This window comes from Camellia sinensis, chromosome 6 (genome assembly GCF_055761805.1).
Source record: "Camellia sinensis isolate YWXY chromosome 6, ASM5576180v1, whole genome shotgun sequence".
Lineage (NCBI taxonomy): Eukaryota > Viridiplantae > Streptophyta > Magnoliopsida > Ericales > Theaceae > Camellia > Camellia sinensis.
In genome coordinates, this window is record NC_138966.1 from 52,821,093 (window position 1) to 52,831,203 (window position 10,111).

The window sequence follows — 10,111 nt, forward strand, 5'->3', positions numbered from 1 at the left end:
CGGTTTGAACACCCGAACACCTATACATATTCTCCTACACAGTGGCAGATATGTAAATACGGGGTTTACATACCATTTCTTGCGCATTACGGTTCGAGCACTCGAACACCTATACGTATTCTCATACACAGTGGCAGATATGTAAATACGGGGTTTCCGTACCAATTCTTGCGCATTACGGTTCGAACACCCGAACACCTATACGGATTCTCCTGCACAGTGGTAGATATGTAAATACGGGGTTTACGTACCATTTCTTGCGCACTACGGTTCGAACACTCGAACACCTATACGGATTCTCCTGCACAGTGGCAGATATGTAAATAAGGGGTTTCGATACCAATTCTTGCGCATTACGGTTCGAACACTCGAACACCTATACGGATTCTCCTGCACAGTGGCAGATATGTAAATACGGGGTTTACATACCATTTCTTGCGCATTACGGTTCGAACACTCGAACACCTATACGGATTATCCTGCACAGTGGCAGATATGTAAATACGGGGTTTCCATACCGATTCTTGCGCATTACGGTTCGAACACCAGAACACCTATACGGATTCTCCTGCACAGTGGCAGATATGTAAATACGGGGTTTACATACCATTTCTTGCGGATTATGGTTCGAACACTCAAACACCTATACGGATTCTCCTGCACAGTGGCAGATATGTAAATACGGGGATTACATACCGTTTCTTGCGGATTACGGTTCGAACACTCGAACACCTATACGGATTCTCCAGCACAGTGGCAGATATGTAAATACGGGGTTTCCATACCAATTCTTGCGCATTACGGTTCGAACACTAGAACACCTATACGGATTATTCTGCACAGTGGCAGATATGTAAATACGGGGTTTACATACCATTTCTTGCGCATTACGGTTCGAACACTCGAACACCTATACGGATTATCCTGCACAGTGGCGGATATGTAAATACGGGGTTTCCATACCAATTCTTGCGCATTACGGTTCGAACACCCGAACACCTATACGGATTCTCCTGCACAGTGGCAGATACGTAAATACGGGGTTTATGTACCATTTCTTGCGCATTACGGTTCGAACACTCGAACACCTATACGGATTCTCCTGCACAGTGGCAGATATGTAAATACGAGGTTTCCATACCAATTCTTGCGCATTACGGTTCCAACACCCAAACACATATACGGATTCTCCTGCACAGTGGCAGATATGTAAATACGGGGTTTACATACCATTTCTTGCGCATTACGGTTCGAACACTCGAACACCTATGCGGATTCTCCTGCACAGTGGCAGATATGTAAATACGGGGTTTCGATACCAATTCTTGCGCATTACGGTTCGAACACTCGAACACCTATACGGATTCTCCTCCACAGTGGCAGATATGTAAATACGGGGTTTACATACCATTTCTTGCGCATTACGGTTCGAACACTCGAACACCTATACGGATTCTCCTGCACAGTGGCAGATATGTAAATACGGGGTTTCCATACCAATTCTTGCGCATTACGGTTCGAACACTCGAACACCTATACGGATTCTCCAGCACAGTGGCAGATATGTAAATACGGGGTTTCCATACCAATTCTTGCGCATTACGGTTCAAACACTCGAACACCTATACGGATTATTCTGCACAGTGGCAGATATGTAAATACGGGGTTTACATACCATTTCTTGCGCATTACGGTTCGAACACCCGAACACCTATACGGATTCTCTTGCACAGTGGCAGATATGTAAATACGGGGTTTACATACCATTTCTTGCGCATTACGGTACGAACACTCGAACACCTATACGGATTCTCCTGCACAGTGGCAGATATGTAAATACGGGGTTTCCATACCAATTCTTGCGCATTACGGTCCGAACACTCGAACACCTATACGGATTATCCTGCACAGTGGCAGATATGTAAATACGGGGTTTACATACCATTTCTTGCGCATTACGGTTCGAACACCCGAACACCTATACGGATTCTCCTGCACAGTGGCAGATATGTAAATACGGGGTTTACATACCATTTCTTGCGCATTACGGTTCGAGCACTCGAACACCTATACGTATTCTCCTACACAGTGGCAGATATGTAAATACGGGGTTTCCGTACCAATTCTTGCGCATTACGGTTCGAACACCCGAACACCTATACGGATTCTCCTGCACAGTGGCAGATATGTAAATACGGGGTTTACGTACCATTTCTTGCGCACTACGGTTCGAACACTCGAACACCTATACGGATTCTCCTGCACAGTGGCAGATATGTAAATACGAGGTTTCCATACCAATTCTTGCGCATTACGGTTCGAACACCCAAACACATATACGGATTCTCCTGCACAGTGGCAGATATGTAAATACGGGGTTTACATACCATTTCTTGCGCATTACGGTTCGAACACTCGAACACCTATACGGATTCTCCTGCACAGTGGCAGATATGTAAATACGGGGTTTCGATACCAATTCTTGCGCATTACGGTTCGAACACTCGAACACCTATACGGATTCTCCTGCACAGTGGCAGATATGTAAATACGGGGTTTACATACCATTTCTTGCGCATTACGGTTCGAACACTCGAACACCTAGACGGATTCTCCTGCACAGTGGCAGATATGTAAATACGGGGTTTCCATACCAATTCTTGCGCATTACGGTTCGAAAACCCGAACACCTATACGGATTCTCCTGCACAGTGGCAGATATGTAAATACGGAGTTTACATACCATTTCTTGCGTATTACGGTTCGAACACCCGAACACCTATACGGATTCTCCTGCACAGTGGCAGATATGTAAATACGGGGTTTACATACCATTTCTTGCGCATTATGGTTCGAACACTCGAACACCTATGCGGATTATCCTGCACAGTGGCAGATATGTAAATACGGGGTTTCCATACCAAGTCTTGCGCATTACGGTTCGAACACCCGAACACCTATACGGATTCTACTGTACAGTGGCAGATATGTAAATACGGCGTTTACATACCATTTCTTGCGCATTACGGTTCGAACACCCGAACACCTATACGGATTCTCCTGCACAGTGGCAGATATGTAAATACGGGGTTTACATACCATTTCTTGCGCATGACGGTTCGAACACTCGAACACCTATACGTATTCTCCTACACAGTGGCAGATATGTAAATACGGGGTTTCCGTACCAATTCTTGCGCATTACGGTTCGAACACCCGAACACCTATACGGATTCTCCTGCACAGTGGCAGATATGTAAATACGGGGTTTACGTACCATTTCTTGCGCACTACGGTTCGAACACTCGAACACCTATACGGATTCTCCTGCACAGTGGCAGATATGTAAATACGGGGTTTACGTACCATATCTTGCGCACTACGGTTCGAACACTCGAACACCTATACGGATTCTCCTGCACAGTGGCAGATATGTAAATACGAGGTTTACATACCAATTCTTGCGCATTACGGTTCGAACACCCAAAACACATATACGGATTCTCCTGCACAGTGGCAGATATGTAAATACGGGGTTTACATACCATTTCTTGCGCATTACGGTTCGAACACTCGAACACCTATACGGATTCTCCTGCACAGTGGCAGATATGTAAATACGGGGTTTCGATACCAATTCTTGCGCATTACGGTTCGAACACTCGAACACCTATACGGATTCTCCTGCACAGTGGCAGATATGTAAATACGGGGTTTACATACCATTTCTTGCGCATTACGGTTCGAACACTCGAACACCTAGACGGATTCTCCTGCACAGTGGCAGATATGTAAATACGGGGTTTCCATACCAATTCTTGCACATTACGGTTCGAACACCCGAACACCTATACGGATTCTCCTGCACAGTGGCCGATATGTAAATACGGAGTTTACATACCATTTCTTGCGCATTACGGTTTGAACACCCGAACACCTATACATATTCTCCTACACAGTGGCAGATATGTAAATACGGGGTTTACATACCATTTCTTGCGCATTACGGTTCGAGCACTCGAACACCTATACGTATTCTCATACACAGTGGCAGATATGTAAATACGGGGTTTCCGTACCAATTCTTGCGCATTACGGTTCGAACACCCGAACACCTATACGGATTCTCCTGCACAGTGGTAGATATGTAAATACGGGGTTTACGTACCATTTCTTGCGCACTACGGTTCGAACACTCGAACACCTATACGGATTCTCCTGCACAGTGGCAGATATGTAAATACGGGGTTTCGATACCAATTCTTGCGCATTACGGTTCGAACACTCGAACACCTATACGGATTCTCCTGCACAGTGGCAGATATGTAAATACGGGGTTTACATACCATTTCTTGCGCATTACGGTTCGAACACTCGAACACCTATACGGATTATCCTGCACAGTGGCAGATATGTAAATACGGGGTTTCCATACCGATTCTTGCGCATTACGGTTCGAACACCAGAACACCTATACGGATTCTCCTGCACAGTGGCAGATATGTAAATACGGGGTTTACATACCATTTCTTGCGGATTATGGTTCGAACACTCAAACACCTATACGGATTCTCCTGCACAGTGGCAGATATGTAAATACGGGGATTACATACCGTTTCTTGCGGATTACGGTTCGAACACTCGAACACCTATACGGATTCTCCAGCACAGTGGCAGATATGTAAATACGGGGTTTCCATACCAATTCTTGCGCATTACGGTTCGAACACTAGAACACCTATACGGATTATTCTGCACAGTGGCAGATATGTAAATACGGGGTTTACATACCATTTCTTGCGCATTACGGTTCGAACACTCGAACACCTATACGGATTATCCTGCACAGTGGCGGATATGTAAATACGGGGTTTCCATACCAATTCTTGCGCATTACGGTTCGAACACCCGAACACCTATACGGATTCTCCTGCACAGTGGCAGATACGTAAATACGGGGTTTATGTACCATTTCTTGCGCATTACGGTTCGAACACTCGAACACCTATACGGATTCTCCTGCACAGTGGCAGATATGTAAATACGAGGTTTCCATACCAATTCTTGCGCATTACGGTTCCAACACCCAAACACATATACGGATTCTCCTGCACAGTGGCAGATATGTAAATACGGGGTTTACATACCATTTCTTGCGCATTACGGTTCGAACACTCGAACACCTATGCGGATTCTCCTGCACAGTGGCAGATATGTAAATACGGGGTTTCGATACCAATTCTTGCGCATTACGGTTCGAACACTCGAACACCTATACGGAATCTCCTCCACAGTGGCAGATATGTAAATACGGGGTTTACATACCATTTCTTGCGCATTACGGTTCGAACACTCGAACACCTATACGGATTCTCCTGCACAGTGGCAGATATGTAAATACGGGGTTTCCATACCAATTCTTGCGCATTACGGTTCGAACACTCGAACACCTATACGGATTCTCCAGCACAGTGGCAGATATGTAAATACGGGGTTTCCATACCAATTCTTGCGCATTACGGTTCAAACACTCGAACACCTATACGGATTATTCTGCACAGTGGCAGATATGTAAATACGGGGTTTACATACCATTTCTTGCGCATTACGGTTCGAACACCCGAACACCTATACGGATTCTCTTGCACAGTGGCAGATATGTAAATACGGGGTTTACATACCATTTCTTGCGCATTACGGTTCGAACACTCGAACACCTATACGGATTCTCCTGCACAGTGGCAGATATGTAAATACGGGGTTTCCATACCAATTCTTGCGCATTACGGTCCGAACACTCGAACACCTATACGGATTATCCTGCACAGTGGCAGATATGTAAATACGGGGTTTACATACCATTTCTTGCGCATTACGGTTCGAACACCCGAACACCTATACGGATTCTCCTGCACAGTGGCAGATATGTAAATACGGGGTTTACATACCATTTCTTGCGCATTACGGTTCGAGCACTCGAACACCTATACGTATTCTCCTACACAGTGGCAGATATGTAAATACGGGGTTTCCGTACCAATTCTTGCGCATTACGGTTCGAACACCCGAACACCTATACGGATTCTCCTGCACAGTGGCAGATATGTAAATACGGGGTTTACGTACCATTTCTTGCGCACTACGGTTCGAACACTCGAACACCTATACGGATTCTCCTGCACAGTGGCAGATATGTAAATACGAGGTTTCCATACCAATTCTTGCGCATTACGGTTCGAACACCCAAACACATATACGGATTCTCCTGCACAGTGGCAGATATGTAAATACGGGGTTTACATACCATTTCTTGCGCATTACGGTTCGAACACTCGAACACCTATACGGATTCTCCTGCACAGTGGCAGATATGTAAATACGGGGTTTCGATACCAATTCTTGCGCATTACGGTTCGAACACTCGAACACCTATACGGATTCTCCTGCACAGTGGCAGATACGTAAATACGGGGTTTATGTACCATTTCTTGCGCATTACGGTTCGAACACTCGAACACCTAGACGGATTCTCCTGCACAGTGGCAGATATGTAAATACGGGGTTTCCATACCAATTCTTGCGCATTACGGTTCGAAAACCCGAACACCTATACGGATTCTCCTGCACAGTGGCAGATATGTAAATACGGAGTTTACATACCATTTCTTGCGTATTACGGTTCGAACACCCGAACACCTATACGGATTCTCCTGCACAGTGGCAGATATGTAAATACGGGGTTTACATACCATTTCTTGCGCATTATGGTTCGAACACTCGAACACCTATGCGGATTATCCTGCACAGTGGCAGATATGTAAATACGGGGTTTCCATACCAAGTCTTGCGCATTACGGTTCGAACACCCGAACACCTATACGGATTCTACTGTACAGTGGCAGATATGTAAATACGGCGTTTACATACCATTTCTTGCGCATTACGGTTCGAACACCCGAACACCTATACGGATTCTCCTGCACAGTGGCAGATATGTAAATACGGGGTTTACATACCATTTCTTGCGCATGACGGTTCGAACACTCGAACACCTATACGTATTCTCCTACACAGTGGCAGATATGTAAATACGGGGTTTCCGTACCAATTCTTGCGCATTACGGTTCGAACACCCGAACACCTATACGGATTCTCCTGCACAGTGGCAGATATGTAAATACGGGGTTTACGTACCATTTCTTGCGCACTACGGTTCGAACACTCGAACACCTATACGGATTCTCCTGCACAGTGGCAGATATGTAAATACGAGGTTTCCATACCAATTCTTGCGCATTACGGTTCGAACACCCAAACACATATACGGATTCTCCTGCACAGTGGCAGATATGTAAATACGGGGTTTACATACCATTTCTTGCGCATTACGGTTCGAACACCCGAACACCTATACGGATTATCCTGCACAGTGGCAGATATGTAAATACGGGGTTTACATACCATTTCTTGCGCATTACGGTTCGAACACCCGAACACCTATACGGATTCTCCTGCACAGTGGCAGATATGTAAATACGGGGTTTACATACCATTTCTTGCGCATTACGGTTCGAGCACTCGAACACCTATACGTATTCTCCTACACAGTGGCAGATATGTAAATACGGGGTTTCCGTACCAATTATTGCGCATTACGGTTCGAACACCCGAACACCTATACGGATTCTCCTGCACAGTGGCAGATATGTAAATACGGGGTTTACGTACCATTTCTTGCGCACTACGGTTCGAACACTCGAACACCTATACGGATTCTCCTGTACAGTGGCAGATATGTAAATACGAGGTTTCCATACCAATTCTTGCGCATTACGGTTCGAACACCCAAACACATATACGGATTCTCCTGCACAGTAGCAGATATGTAAATACGGGGTTTACATACCATTTCTTGCGCATTACGGTTCGAACACGCGAACACCTATACGGATTCTCCTGCATAGTGGCAGATATGTAAATACGGGGTTTCGATACCAATTCTTGCGCATTACGGTTCGAACACTCGAACACCTATACGGATTCTCCTGCACAGTGGCAGATATGTAAATACGGGGTTTACATACCATTTCTTGCGCATTACGGTTCGAACACTCGAACACCTAGACGGATTCTCCTGCACAGTGGCAGATATGTAAATACGGGGTTTCCATACCAATTCTTGCGCATTACGGTTCGAACACCCGAACACCTATACGGATTCTCCTGCACAGTGGCAGATATGTAAATACGGAGTTTACATACCATTTCTTGCGCATTACGGTTTGAACACCCGAACACCTATACGGATTCTCCTGCACAGTGGCAGATATGTAAATACGGGGTTTACATACCATTTCTTGCGCATTACGGTTCGAGCACCCGAACACCTATACGTATTCTCATACACAGTGGCAGATATGTAAATACGGGGTTTCCGTACCAATTCTTGCGCATTACGGTTCGAACACCCGAACACCTATACGGATTCTCCTGCACAGTGGTAGATATGTAAATACGGGGTTTACGTACCATTTCTTGCGCACTACGGTTCGAACACTCGAACACCTATACGGATTCTCCTGCACAGTGGCAGATATGTAAATACGGGGTTTCGATACCAATTCTTGCGCATTACGGTTCGAACACTCGAACACCTATACGGATTCTCCTGCACAGTGGCAGATATGTAAATACGGGGTTTACATACCATTTCTTGCGCATTACGGTTCGAACACTCGAACACCTATACGGATTATCCTGCACAGTGGCAGATATGTAAATACGGGGTTTCCATACCGATTCTTGCGCATTACGGTTCGAACACCAGAACACCTATACGGATTCTCCTGCACAGTGGCAGATATGTAAATACGGGGTTTACATACCATTTCTTGCGGATTATGGTTCGAACACTCAAACACCTATACGGATTCTCCTGCACAGTGGCAGATATGTAAATACGGGGATTACGTACCGTTTCTTGCGGATTACGGTTCGAACACTCGAACACCTATACGGATTCTCCAGCACAGTGGCAGATATGTAAATACGGGGTTTCCATACCAATTCTTGCGCATTACGGTTCGAACACTCGAACACCTATACGGATTATTCTGCACAGTGGCAGATATGTAAATACGGGGTTTACATACCATTTCTTGCGCATTACGGTTCGAACACTCGAACACCTATACGGATTATCCTGCACAGTGGCAGATATGTAAATACGGGGTTTCCATACCAATTCTTGCGCATTACGGTTCGAACACCCGAACACCTATACGGATTCTCCTGCACTGTGGCAGATACGTAAATACGGGGTTTACGTACCATTTCTTGCGCATTACGGTTCGAAGACTCGAACACCTATACGGATTCTCCTGCACAGTGGCAGATATGTAAATACGAGGTTTCCATACCAATTCTTGCGCATTACGGTTCCAACACCCAAACACATATACGGATTCTCCTGCACAGTGGCAGATATGTAAATACGGGGTTTACATACCATTTCTTGCGCATTACGGTTCGAACACTCGAACACCTATGCGGATTCTCCTGCACAGTGGCAGATATGTAAATACGGGGTTTCGATACGAATTCTTGCGCATTACGGTTCGAACACTCGAACACCTATACGGATTCTCCTGCACAGTGGCAGATATGTAAATACGGGGTTTACATACCATTTCTTGCGCATTACGGTTCGAACACTCGAACACCTATACGGATTCTCCTGCACAGTGGCAGATATGTAAATACGGGGTTTCCATACCAATTCTTGCGCATTACGGTTCGAACACTCGAACACCTATACGGATTATCCTGCACAGTGGCAGATATGTAAATACGGGGTTTCCATACCGATTCTTGCGCATTACGGTTCGAACACCAGAACACCTATACGGATTCTCCTGCACAGTGGCAGATATGTAAATACGGGGTTTACATACCATTTCTTGCGGATTATGGTTCGAACACTCAAACACCTATACGGATTCTCCTGCACAGTGGCAGATATGTAAATACGGGGATTACGTACCGTTTCTTGCGGATTACGGTTCGAACACTCGAACACCTATACGGATTCTCCAGCACAGTGGCAGATATG